This window comes from Lygodium microphyllum, chromosome 3 (genome assembly GCF_053477565.2).
Source record: "Lygodium microphyllum isolate KBCC chromosome 3, Lygodium_microphyllum_v1.1.10, whole genome shotgun sequence".
Classification (NCBI taxonomy): Eukaryota; Viridiplantae; Streptophyta; class Polypodiopsida; order Schizaeales; family Lygodiaceae; genus Lygodium; species Lygodium microphyllum.
In genome coordinates, this window is record NC_141137.1 from 130,860,012 (window position 1) to 130,874,619 (window position 14,608).

General features: G+C 42.0%; 1 protein-coding gene across 11 annotated transcripts in view; it reads right to left on the reverse strand.

The window, feature by feature from the left end:
* Positions 1-14,608, reverse strand: part of LOC148038904 (aluminum-activated malate transporter 2-like) — a 55,220-nt gene that overhangs the window by 20,147 nt on the left and 20,465 nt on the right. For 2 of the 11 annotated variants that reach the window (XM_087675498.1, XM_087675494.1), the window contains exons 2-3: positions 13,833-13,999; positions 13,575-13,736 (exon numbers count right to left, since the gene is read on the reverse strand). The exons of 8 other annotated variants lie outside the window; for them this stretch is intronic. The gene's annotated coding sequence lies outside the window, so the exon portion shown is untranslated. Of the gene's footprint in view, positions 1-13,574; positions 13,737-13,832; positions 14,000-14,608 lie in introns of those variants that run through there. One more of the 11 variants, XM_087675501.1, reaches the window with a different exon arrangement.

Here is a 14,608-nt window from a genome sequence, read left to right on the forward strand (position 1 = left end):
CAAGACTTTTAGTGAGAACATCTGCAAGGTTATCCTGTGATTTAATCTTAGTCAAGGTGACTAGACCATCATCCAGAACCTGTCGGATAAAATGATACCGAATATCAATATGTTTGGTATGTGCATGAAACATGGCATTCTTAGCCAAGCATACAACGCTCTCGCTATCACATCCAAGTACAGGTGTTTTGGTGGGCCCAAAATCCTTGACCAAACGACCAAGCCAAACTACTTCTTTTGAAGCTTCAGTGGCTGAAATACATTCAGCCTCAGTGGTAGAGAGTGCTACTATTTTTTGCAATCTAGAGCACCAAGAAACCGCCCCACCAATCAAGGTAAAGATGTACCCGCTAGTAGACTTACAAGTATCCAAGTCACCTCCCAATTTCTACATCACAATACCTCTGCAGATCTAACGTACCCTTGCCATAGCAAATACATTTTCTTTGTGTGCCCTTAAGGTATCGTAAGATACATTTCACTACTTCCCGCTTTGCCAAGATTTGACATAAACCTGCTTACAACTCCCACTGCATAAGCAATGTCAGGTCTAGTGGCAACCATAGCATACATGAGTGAACCACAAGCTGAAGCATAAGGAACGCCCTTCATAAAGCTGCCTACCTTATTATCTTTTGGGCAATCTGCCTTGCTAAGCTTAAGATAAGATGGAAAAGGTACACCAAGAGGCTTAGCATCAGCCATAGAAAAATGATCAAGTACTTTGCTAATGCACTTTTCTTGCGAGAGAAATAAGAGATGCTACTCTCTATCTCGTGTCACACACATGCCCAAAATATATTCAACTCCACCCAAATCCTTCATGGAAAAGGCTAAATTCAGATGTCTTTTCAATGCATTATTCTAACTTTTATGCTTACCCATGAAATGAAGCACCGTTGTCAACAATCCATAATTGTGACAAACCATTATGAGCCGACAACAAAGCATCTATCACATCTGTTTTAGTGATATAAATGTCCTCCACTGTCATAGCATGTGGATCTGAAAATGCAACCAACAAATCAGTATCTTTATCCTCTTCTATCTCCTCAATAACAACACTAGATACCACATTTGCTTTTTCTGTCTCTTTAGGGGTAGAGCTGCCATCCTTGTCATTCTTTTTGCCTTTTGCATTAGCCTGCTTCTTGTATTCTTGTTTCTTTTAAAAGTACCTACAATCGGACTTTTTATGCCCTTTGTGACCACATTGATAACAAGTTACATCTTAATATTTTTCCTTGCTTTTACTGCAATTTTTGTTCTTATTTGCAACATTAAATCTTTTTTCAGTTCTTCCTTTTACATTGTAGGCTTATCCACTGTTTTTCCCACTTGCCTTGCGTCTAATCTCTTCATTGAAAATAGAACCATGCACACCATCAAATGTCAAGTTGGGATTATTGCTCAATGACACAACTAATGCTTCCTATGAATCAGGCAAGATCATGAGCAAGAAGATAGCCCTCAATTTAGGATCAAAAGCTAGCAAACCTGCATCCTGTAACTGACTCAAAATACCAGTGAAAGCATTCCAATACTCTGAGGCAAGCTTAGACTCATCAAGCTTCAAGTTGACCAGCTTTCACATGAGATGTACCTAATTGACAGAAGTTGTATTCTCATAAGTAGACTTGAGTTTCTCCCAAACTACATAGGCAGTATCAAGCCCCTTTATATCAACCAAGTTATCATCTGTGATGGCCATTTTATGTAAGTAATGGCCTTTTTATTCATTTTAGCCCAATCCTCATCTAACAAAGCAGCAGGCTTATGTTTTGCTAAAGCATCATCACAATCCTTTACAAAGAGTATACCCTGTATACGATCTTTCCAAAGATCAAAACCATTGCTATCGAATTTACAAATCTCAAAGAGATTCTTTGTGTCAGATGTAGATACACTTCCAGCCATCTTCAGCAATACACAACTGCAATAAAGGGCTGAGTGCTTTCAGCCAATAGCAAGGTTGCTGAATTGTAACAAGTACATACTCTTGTACTTCCAAGGTGTCCAAGAAGCAGATGTTTAGCTGCAATTTCAGTCTCAAGTACTGATTACAGCATATACATGAATCAAATCTAATACATTTGCATTAAAGACAACTCCCACTTCAGTAATGCATCACCATAATACCCAAATGCATTGACCCAAATGCTGTATTTACCATTGTTTCACTCCATAGTGAGTATTCAACAATACATATACCAAGAGAAGCTGCCGTTTTTCAACATTTGAAGCATCCAAAGCTCAAAAAACTCTCACTCAGCAGTGAATCTGCTGCAAATTTCATTGTCCAATCTCAAATCAACTCAAAATGCATCACCAATGTGAAAAGCCCCAAAAATTTTGCAGTGAATTTGCCCCAATTATATCAATATATCTTCTCAAGCATCAAGTACGGGCAAATGTTGCAAAAATTTCACAAATTCTGCAGAAGCCCCAAACTTCGAGGTCCAAGAGTGCACAAATTTCAAAGAAATTGGCTCAACCGAGCAAAAATTTCACTTGCATCTGAAAATCCCCAAAATTTCAATGACCCATGCACTCAAAGTCTGCAATTTATGGATTTGGAGTCACTCAGGCACGTGTGTGGCACCAAATTTGGGAAAAGCCTCGAATTTCCAAGAGTAGAAGCCGTCGTGCTCTGATACCAATTTGTTGAGTAGAAGTGGAAGCAAAGAGAGCATGCACATCAATCGAGGTGCTGAACAGTGTTGAATGGTGAGAGAGTGTGAGAGTGAGTCGATGGATAGGTGTGTACCAATGTGGTAAACACAAAGAATAAAAGAATGTATTTATACTTAGGGTACGGTACACTTACACCCTCTAGGGTGAGTTCATGTGTGTAAAGTAATATATTCACGGGAGATACACGTTAGAGCGTAAAGGGCCTTTACACCCAATACTTTCCCTCACAATTATCAACCTCTCCTACATATTGTGCAAAAAGTCAACCCCGGACTATATTTTTATCCCCTTGAGCTCAAAGGAAATTGGTGGTTTGGAAGATAATGCTCCTAATTAGACATATGCACATAGCATATCCTCCATAGTCTGACTTGTCCTCTCAGTCTTGTCCATCAGTCTCAATATGCTCCAAGAACAACATGAATGACCGAGTTTCCAATTTCTAGAAAATCATATGCCAAAAATAGCCAATGAACTTAGGGTCTCAATCACTGACTATTTTATCAAGCAAACCATAAATTCTATACAAATGCTCAATACAAAGACCAGTCAGCTTGTGGCTTTTGAAGGTCATATTTATGGGAATGAACTGAGTCATTTCGTCAATGGTCAACGACAACCCAGATTGCATCATGACCTCGATTCATACGAGGTAATCCTACTATAAAGTCCATGGAAATGCTACTACACTTCTTATCGATAATTTTTAAAGGATGTAACATTCCTGCTTGTTTATGTTGTTCAACTTTATTAAGCCTAACACTACGAGCACTCACGTACAAAAGACTCAAAGTTTGGTGTATACCAAGGTGTCTTGTGCTCAGTGCATCATGATACTCATATAAAATCTTCTTACGGATACCCGAATTGTTAGGTACACACACTTTGCCTTGTTTAAAAAACAATCCATTATAAATGAAATAATTTTTCACCATCTCTCTCAATAGCCATCTTTTGGGGATGTTCAAACCGCCAAAGCATCCTAGGTTATTAGATCCTTCTTGGACTAATTGCTAGACCCTACCAAAGCAAGGATCATTTTGGCAACATCCTTTGAGAAAAAGATAGAAATCAATCAAAATTTTGAAAAAGAACAAGGCATTAACTTTAGGGATTTAATTTAGGGCATTGGCTACTACGAGCCCACACCTATTGAGAGACCCTTCACCCGTAGTTTTGCGTTCTGCGTTTTGCATTTAGGGTTTCACGTTTTGCGTTAAGGGTTTCACAGTGGACAGCCCCAAAAAGGGGTTAGGCGGCCATAGTGGGGCACCACCCTAGACATTTAGCGCCCTCTCTCTAGGCACCACCCTAGACAATCTCTTGCCTATTTATAGATTGACTCTGTCACTCATTCAACACGGTTTATTCATTCAATCCGTCACCTCTTCTCTCCAGCCTCTCCACAACCCTCACACCCTTTCAAGAGGACATTGCCGTTCGTAGTTCGTGGCTGTCTTTATCATCTTCCTTGTGCTACGGCACCCTTGTTCCCTTGTATCACATTCACTCCATGATTCAGAACTTCATCATTCCATTCGTCATAGTTTCTTCTCTCTCTTCTCTACACTTCTCCATGTTTGCCGAGTTCGCTCTGTGTTCCTCCCTGCAAACCCTACTACCTCGCTGATACATCATCTTTTGACATGGTATCAGAGCTGGATCTGCTCAACCAGTGGCAAAGATCCTCCACTCTAGTGAAGACAAAGACTGGTGGCGGGTTTGGCATCCACTTCTCTTCTTTTTCCGCTACATCAAAATCTCCTTTTTGTAGGTTTCAAGTGTTTTCAGCTTGCTGCCCACACCCCTTTCACGAAGGACATCGCAGTCTCAGCTGTCCCTTGCTGTCATCTACAATCTAGCACGTGTTTCCAGCCTTCCACCCGCAGTTTGCAGCTGTTTACAGCTGAGAAACTGTTATTAATCACTCTCCATTCAGAAAACAATCTCGTTTTTGCAGATTTCAGGTATTTCAGCTTGCTGCCCACGCCCCGGATGCGAAGGATACCATGATCCAAGCTGGCCATTGCTGTCTACAACAGTCTAGTGCCTGTTTCCAGCCTACCACACACTGTTTGGAGCTGATTTCAGCATTTTGACTACTGTTGCTAGTTTTTCCTGCGTTTTTAGTCTTTCTCTCTCCTCACCTGCGTTTTTCTACTAGTTGCAACCTCTTATTGCTGGTCGCATCCTCCTTCCACTGGCAACTCACTTCCAACCCTTCCACTGCCCTACTAGCCCTTGAGGCAAACATTGCAGTTCATGGTTCATGGCTGACCTCTTCCTTCCTCAGCAAGGCACACTACTACCCATGGCTTCTTTACCAACAGATGACCAAACTACTGGGTGCTCCTACTGTGGCATCACCAGACACACCACCGATGCTTGTCAACTTCGACCTTTGCTCCCCAACCCCCCGGAGTATATGTGTCTTCCACCAGGTACTTCTTGTGCCACCTCTCCTTTTTGGGCCACAGAGATCGTTCTACATCGGCTATCAAAGTACTATGCTCAAGGCAATAAGACGCATGGAGGATCAATTGGTGCTGCAATCTCCTAGAGATCGTCACAATGCCAGCGCAAGTTTTCTCCCACCTATTTTCGGGTACAGTGGCTACCAGGGCCCGCGGTTCTGCAGTCCGCTCCATTGAGAGACAGTGATTGTTTAATACCGTCTCCTTGTCAATCCGCTCCTTTGAGAGACAATGGCTGCTCTCTTCTTCGGCTTCCCAGTCCGCTCCATTGAGAAGCAACAACTGTTGCCCACTCATTGCTCAATCTAAGCCCGACCCTTCACCCTCACCTACTCAAGTTCAAGAGGCCACCTCTAGGAGTTATTCACTACCCCAAATACCTTCTTCGACACGATCAGTGGCACTTCCTTCATCCTTAGACATTTTGGAGTCCGAGATCCATGAGTTTTTGGATTTTCTATCTACCTTAGAGAGGGATTCACAGGGGAATGATCTTTCTTTGCCCTCCAAGGGGGCATCTACATCTACTGCGACTTCAGAGGAGGCTCCTATTCCTCCAATTTCAAAGGGGGTCCCCACCCACCACTCAATCCTTCGCACACCCTGGCGGAGGCCTTTTACCTTCTTCTTCTACCCTTGGATGGGGTGGCTTCCTTCTAGCAGTCATCTCACCTATTGATACCCAAGATCTCGAGGATCTACCTAGATCGGAGCCTTGGAAATTCAATTGCGACTTGGTGATGAGGCCTTCGTATTCCTTCTCGCATGAATGCACGGAGCTAGTGGCTTCTCTCTCGAGGTTAAGTTTCGAGTTCTCCAGTTCACTTTGTCTACTGTTCTTTGCTGCAGGTTACCTTTCAAGTGGAAATCTTAGATCTTAGGAATCCTCTACATCTTCTTCCTCCTCTTCTTCTTGCCTTGCTCACTTGGTCAATGTGGAGCCAACTCCCGAGATCGAGTACAGGCATATCCTTATGGTTCTCGCCACCACACAAAGTCTGACATTCCTCCTATGCATTGCATGTTTTCATCATCTTTGTACTAGGGCGCTTGGGCAAGTGAACAATTTCCCCACCAAAGACACTATCCAAGTGGCACCTATTACATGAGCATTCTTCAGCATGTAGCATTCTATCTCCACCTCACTCTTCTCTTGTTCCATTTTTTGGGCCTGAGAGGGGGTGTTGAGAAACCCTTCACCCATAGTTTTGCATTCTGCGTTTTGCATTTTGCGTTTCGCTTTTGCATTTAGGGTTTCACAGTGGACAGCCCCAAAAAGGGGTTAGGCGCCCATAGTGGGACACCACCCTAGACAGTTGATGCCCTCCCTCCAGGCACCACCCTAGACAGTCTCTTGCCTATTTATAGGTTGCCTCTGTCACTCATTCAACACGGCTGATTCATTTAGTCTGTCACCTCTTCTCTCCAACCTCTCCACTACCCTCACACCCCTTCAGGAGGACATTCCAGTTCATGGTTCGTGGCTGTCTTCATCATCTTTCTTTTGCTACAGTACCCTTGTTTCCTTGTATCACATTCACTTCATGATTCAGAACTTCATCATTCCATTCATTAGAGTTTCTTCTCTCTTCTCTTCTCTTCTCCATGTTTGCCGAGTTCACTCTATGTTCCTCCCCGCAAACCCTACTATCTTGTTGGTATGTCATCTTTTGACAACACCATCTATGAGAGAGAGAGGACATCAACTGAGAGTACACAATTGAAAATGAAGAGAGTGTAAGAGTGAAAACACAACTCCCAATGCAATAATCAAAGAGTAATGTGCAAGTACAAAGTACAATCCTTAAACCTTAGGGTTGTTAATGTGCGTTCACACCCGAAATGTGTAAAACATGATAAGTGCCTGAACTGTGTAACATAAGCACATAAAATAAAAAAGAATAAAACTGGGGGAAAAAACCTCTCATAAGAAGAGTAAAAAGTGTCCCAATGTCCTACGGAGAATCACCAACACTCCTCTATGAGCATAGGCATGAGTCAAACCCAGCAAACCGCCCTGAAGTAAAGAGTGATCAACATACAAGGATCATCCACCAAAGGAGATCAAATTCAAAGCATTGTGGAATGCTTCAAATTTTCACGAGGAAGAACTTTGGTGAAGATGTCTGCCATATTATTGATGGTAGGACAGTAGACAAGGCTGATATCTCCTGCATGTAGCCTCTCTCTGACAAAGTGATAGTAAATCTTTATGTGTTTCCGTGCCACTGCTATGGCACTCTGATTGTTAGTAAACAAAGGAGTAGGCTCCGTGACAAATACATCAAGATCAGCCAACAAACGTCTCAGCCATATACATTCAACTGTGGTAGTAAAAGTTGCCTTGTATTTAGCTTCACACGATGATGTGGCAACAGTGGATTGTTTCTTGCTAATCCAAGAGATGCAAGATGAGCCAAGAAAGAAACAATTTCCACTCATACAGTGACATAAATCAAAATCACCAGCCCAATTTGAATCACTGTAAGCATGTAGTTGCAGTGGTCTCCCCTTGGCATAAGCAATCCAAAAGTCCTAGTCTCCTGTAAATATCAAAAAACACACTTCACAGCTTGCCAATGTGACATGCGTGAGCTACGCATATATCTGCTCAGGGCTGAAACTGCAAACTGAATATTTGGCCTTGTGTTGCATAAATAAATGAGACATCCAACTACTGGAGCATATGTATAGATGTCAAAAAAATCACTGTCATCATGCAAGGATAGCTTGAGTCTAGTCTCCATTGGTGTGCAAACTAGCTTGCAATCTTGTAAGCCAAACCTCTCAAGAAGTCTACCAATATATCTGGACTGTGACAATCCAATGCCTCTAGCATCATGAATGAATTGAATGCCCAAATAGTAGTGCAAACGCCCTAAGTCTGACATCTCAAAAGTTTATTGCAAACTGTGTTTGAATGCTGAAATCTAATTAGCATATGTTCCTATGAGCAAAAGATCATCTATATAAAGACATATGACCAACAAGGATTCCCCCTCTTTACATACATAAAGAGTAGACTCTGAAGAGTTGTTAATGAACCCTTGGCTGAGTAAAAAGGCATCAATTTTTGCATACCAAGCTCGAGGAGCTTGGTTCAAACCATACAAAGCCTTTTTCAACTTGCATTCCAAGTGTTCAAATCCCTCAACTGCAAATTCAATGGGCTGATGTACACACACTTCTTCTTGAAGTTCCCTATGTAAAAATGTAGTCTTAATATCAAGCCGGTGCACAGTCCAACCGTGATGAGCAACCATAGACCTAAAGGTAGTCATACAGGATGTAGAAGCAAATGTCTCCTCATAGTCAATGTCTTTCTTTTGTGTGTAACCTTTGGCCACACGCCTGGCTTTATACTTGTCAATGGATCCATCTGCATTACTTTTCACCTTATAGACCCACTTTGTACCAATGGCTTTCTTCCCAACAGGCAATGTCACTAAATCCCATGTTTGATTCTTTATGATAGGATCAAACTCAGCTTACATTGCTGTCATTCAATGCACACTTTGTTGTGCATCCTCAAAACATTCAGGCTCCTCATCATCAAGTGTATGTGTTGCCATAACAAACTCCATTGTATTAGCATGATCATGTAAACGAGCTTGTCTTCTAGTACAACCAACAATAGGAGCATCCAAATGACTATCTTTCATAGTCTAAAAGTACCATCTAGGCATCTGCCTAGCTTCCTGATGTGTACAAGCTCCTGTTGAATCTCAAATTTAGCATCTTGCTGAATATTCAGATCAGTCACCATAGGCTGAATTTCTGCATTGCTCAATGGAGCAGCTGGCTGAACATTATGTTCATTTGTTGAAGCTCCAGCTGTATCACCAAAAGAAATGGGCGGCAACCTTTCAAAGACATCATTGGCAGCCTGATATGTATCAAAATCAGCAAGGGATAATTCTGATTTTTCATCAAAAACCACATCCCTACTGACAAATACTTTCTTGGAAACTGAATCATACAATCTATATCCTTTGCTCTCACTATTGTACCCTACAAAAATGCATTTAACAACCTTATTGTCCAACCTCTTTCTTAGTACCTTGGAAATATGAGCATACGCAAGACACCCAAAAGTACGAAAATGGCCAACTGAAGGTTTCCAACTGTTTCGAACATCAAAAGGTGTAACATTTTTTAATGCCTTGATAGGGCACTTGTTCAAAACATGGCAATCATACATAACTGCTTCCATCCAAAAATCATGTGGCAAACTCTTTGCTTTCAGCGTACATCTGGCCATCTCCATGAGTGATCGATTCTTCCTCTACAACCCCATTCTGATATGGAGTATATGCAATAGCATACTGATGGACAATGCCTTTTTGCTTCAAAAATTTATTTAGCATGAAAGACATGTATTCCCCCCCTCAGTCCAAACGGAGAGTTTTAATCCTGCAGCCAAATTGATTTTCCGCAAGTGCAACAAAAGCCAAAAATGCATCATGCACCTAGCTTTTTCACCAATGAGTACATACAACAAAAACGAGTAAAGTCGTCAATGAAGGTGACGAAATAATAATATCCACCCAATGACTTTATATGCATATATCCACATACATCTAAATGCACAATCTGTAATCTGGCAATTGCGTTTAAAGCAACATCACAAGGAAACAAAAATCGATGCAGTTTTTACAAAATGCATCCTTTACAAATATGCTCAGAAGGTCTCTACAAAAGAGGTAAGCCATCTAGCATCTGTGTACATTGCATAAGCATCAAATCAAGAGTAAGAGTAGATGCTAAATAGACCAATTAATCAACCAAATAAGCATCTAACTCGTAGAATCCATGACATAATATGCTAGTCAAAACCAAAGTCGAGAATTCTTTATCCTGACCATACAATTATCATCATCAAATGTAACTTGTATACCATACTTTGCCAAAGAAGAAATGGACAACAATTTCTTCTTTACGTCTAGCACATATAATACATCCTATATACGGAAAGTAGAGCCATCAATGGTTGTCAACACAATCTCCCCAATACCTCTAACAGGGTAAGATGCATGTTAGCATAATGCATAGACTTGCCAACAAGAGTAGCAATAATAAAGAAAAACAAATCCTTGTGGGATGTAATGTGCCTAGAAGCACCACTGTCAAAGAACCAAGTGCTAGCATCCTCAGTAGAGCTAAATGCTCTGTCAAGCTAAGAAAAGTCATAACTGCAAGTGTAGAAATAGTAATCACAGTTTACAACGAAAGACGCGGGCTCTGTAGCAGTAGAAGGTGCATCAGAAATAGACATCCCTAACTCCTCCTCCTTAGCTATGCACTTCTTACATTGTGTGATCTAATGACATGGCTTCTTACAATAGTGGCACTTGTCCTTCTTGGCTTGCATGCCCCCCCTGTTTCTTGCTGCTCTATAAAGTACCTGAACTTCCAAAACTATGCGGAGCATTTTTAGACTTCCTGCTCTTGCCTTTCTGCCTCGCCATAAAAGGCTATTCAGAGGCTATTACATCCACCCCACTGTTCTTTCTTGTTTGCTCTTCTTCTAGGAGCAAACTAACCAACTAAAGGAAAGTAAATGGCTGTAGAGAAATTCTCATGGTAAGATTTAAGGCCGTATGAAACACCAAATAAGAGGGTGGCAATGAATTCAGAGTAGCAAAGATCAACTGTGCATCCGAATAATACTCATCTACATTCATTAGCTACTCACGCAAGTCCTGAATTTTATTAAGATGATCCTGCATGGAATCTCCTTCATCCATCTTCACATTCTCAAGCTCTTTCTTCAAGAAAGAGATGCGTGTCTCATTTTTTCCAACAAATGTCTACTCAAGTATCAACCATGCTTCTCATGAAGAAGCTGCAGACCGTATATGCGAGATGATAGACCGTTGAACTGCCAATGCAATCAGTGACAATGCTTGAGCATCTTGTGTGTCCCAAGCCCTTTGTGCTGTTGATCTTTGGGAAAGTGGCGGAGCTAGAGCGGGCTGAGCGAGCCTGACCACGGACTCCTGGAGGAGGTGTTGCAGGAGCCACAACTCCAGGACGAACTTCTTCACCACTAACATAATCCCAATCAGCACATTTCTCATCATGAAAGACCATAGAGAATAGTTGTTGCCATCCAATCTATCCTCCTTGGATACATATGTGAATACATCACTCTGTCCCCGATTTCCCATTGCAAATGACCTCTTTAAAGAGCACAAGAGCAAAACCTAAAGCTGGACCAACCTGGAAATCTGAGAATTTTCAGAAATTACAGTGAGCACCACCATGTAATTAACAAATCTGATCGTACTCTGTCAAAACTGTCCAATGTACATGCTGTCCAATGCACAAACAGTGCTCAATAGCACAAAAAATGCAAAAGCCCCAAAATTTTGTTGTCCAAAATGCACACTTTCAGTCTATTGCAGACTAACCCTAATGTACATTTGCCAATGTCTGAACTGAATCAAAAAGCCCCAAATTCCTTGCCCCAAATTCAAAAATTTTCTGCAATAACCGTGTCCCAAACACGTGCAGGAGCAGAAATAGGCTACCCGGGCAAAAGCCCCTATCTAAAATTCAAATCTGAATAAAAAATGAATAAATTTCTCATTTTACCTTTGATGCTGGCTGACTGGAGCTAGAGCAGAGACAGGCGGACACAACTGAGCTAGCGGGCAGGTCGTAGCAGCGGCTCAGGACTGGCGGATGGACCTATGGCAGCGCTGCTGAACAGAGCGTTGGCGACACTGCAAGCTGGCGGCTCTACAGTCGCAGGCGGCTGGGGCAGGAGGCATAGGCAAGGTGAGGCTGGCTATTGAAAACACTGCTGGTGGCGCTGGTGGCGCAAAACGAGAGGCGGTGGACCAGTCACTGCACTGGAGGCAGGTGGCGGCTTAGCTGGGGGATGAACCTACAAGCTGAGCATTGTAGGCAGGTGGTGACCATGGTGATAGCTGCTGATAATGGCCAAGAGCTCAGCTAAGCTGAACTCAGCTCTAATATCAAATGTGAGAGAGGACAGATCGAAGCTCAGCTGAGAGTACACAATTGTTGACAGTGAAGAGAATGTGAGAGTGAAGACAGAACTCCTAATGCAATAATCAAAGAGTAATATGCGAGTACAAAGTACAACCCTTAAACCTTAGGGTTGTTAATGTGTGTTCACACCTGAAAGGTGTAAAACACAATGAGTGTCCGAACTGTGTAACATAAGCACATAAAACAAAGGAGAATAAAATTGGGGGAAAAAACCTCTCATAAGGAGAGTAAAAAGTGCCCCAGTATCCGACCGAGAATCACCGACATTCCTCTGTGAGTGTAGGCATGAGTCAAACCCAACACCATCCTGGTGTGCAAAGGCATCAGCCTACGGGCCAAGCGTCCAAGAGTGGTGATCACACGATGATGTGCACAATAGGGCCTTGAGTCCTATAAATAGAACTCACCTGACCTAACCTTGAAGTGCCCTTAGTGCATTTGCACTTGGGTCACTTTATGACCAATGTGACCATTGCTATTAGTGCCTATGCGCATGTCGAAAGCATGGTTGTCACATCCGATGGCATCCGATTAGTATAGTCCAATGCTAGTACGGTACTAATCGAACTAATAAATCTTGGACCTACGTCCGATTTTTAAAAAAATACATATAATTTTAAGTCTATGCTTAATATTTGGACTTAAAAGTTAAAACATAAACTTAGAGATTCAAGTTAAAAGTGCAAAAGAGAGTTGAAACAAGACTCGAGAGTGTACTATGTAGCATGAATAATGAAACCAACAACTTTATTATAAGCCAAATGTGCAATCTCATACAAAAAGTATACAAAAATGGATTGAGATAAAAGCCATCATCCATGGCTCAATCCAAATCAAGATACATGATTACTCTAGGTGCTCATATCACTCTCGGCATCGAAGGTAGAAGCATCCTCGTTATCGCTTGAGGAGCCATCACCCTCCTCAACAAAATCACCCTCACTAATGACATTTTCCTCATCATCATACTCCGGCTCTCTAAGCTCTAGGTGGAAGGCAATGATAGGTATGTCCTCTTGGGCAGAACTAGGAGTACTTCTCGAGCCATTCCCACGCCTCGTGTAGCATCTAAGGGCCCCACAAGCATCACAAGCAGCCAATGTCGATGCCGAAGTGGAAGTTCCATCACTACCTGCGCAAGGGCGAATAACAACACGGGCACGCCATGCTTGCACAAGTGCAAGAGACCCATCAATCTATCTCCTCAAGCTCCAAGTAAAGCTCCCTAAAGATTTGCTCCTCTTCCAAGTCTCTCTCGCAAGTCACACTTTTAAGTATACTAGCGGAGAGCTTGAGTGAATCCACATTTGAAACTTCTTTAAATATATTTTATAATCTATAAATAAAGTTATGAACTAAAAAGTATAAAATTTAGATATATGATACCTGTCTTGCCATAGACATCTCATGCATATTGCATAGCATACGTAAATTGAAGCAACAATAAATTAGTCGCTCCAATTGTTGTGTGCTAAGCTTGATACGAATTTTGGTGTGCATGAGGGAATAGGCGGACCAATTCCTCTCACATACACCCGACGAACAATCCTAAACCATATGAAGAAAAAGCAAGTTTAAACTTTAAACTTGCAAGTTGTAAGTTGTAACTAGAATTAAATGAAAAAATAGAAGAGATTTTCAAACCTGTGCAAGAATGCATAAGGTCACTCTTTGGAGGTGAGGCAATTGGTAGCCAAATGACTCCCACCAAAAAAGAAGCTTCACCAACGATTCCCGCTTCCAACAAATGGTAGATGCGAAAGCGGTGTCCCTTTGATCACTATAATTAATGAGCTCTTGGAGAAAGGCACCTGTGAAGAAAATTGCTAGGGTTTGCACTGAGAACACACAGTGTACGACCACAACAGAAACACAGAGAGACAGAGACTGACACAGAGGGAAAAACTCAAACCCTAAACGCAAAACTCAAAACTCAAACACAAACAGAAGAAGGGAGAGAGAGAGAACATAACTCTGAAGTGAATGAATGCTGTAAATGAATGTAAGAGTGTACAGTGTGCTCAAGGGCAAAGCAATGTCGGAGTGTGACATCCACCGGAGATGGATCCCAAGTCTGTGACCACCAGTCAGAGTGTAGGAGTGTTGAATAGTGAATGGCAACAGGCTGGTCACCAAAACGCAACAGTCTAGAGGCTAGAAACTGGTAAACGCAGTAGTGTACCACCGATCAGAGGCTGGAAACTGTGCACAATCTGCTGTAAACAACAAGCTGAAACAGTGTCTGATGTGGCTAGCGATGACTAGATGATCAGATCGCAACAAATGATGATGTCGCTAGCAACTGACGTCAGCATGGATGAAAGCGCCAACAACAGAAGCAAACACGGATGCAGTGGAAATAGTCTCAAGGGCTGGACAGCCATGTGGGAGGAGGCTGATGGGGCTGAAATCTGCACGTG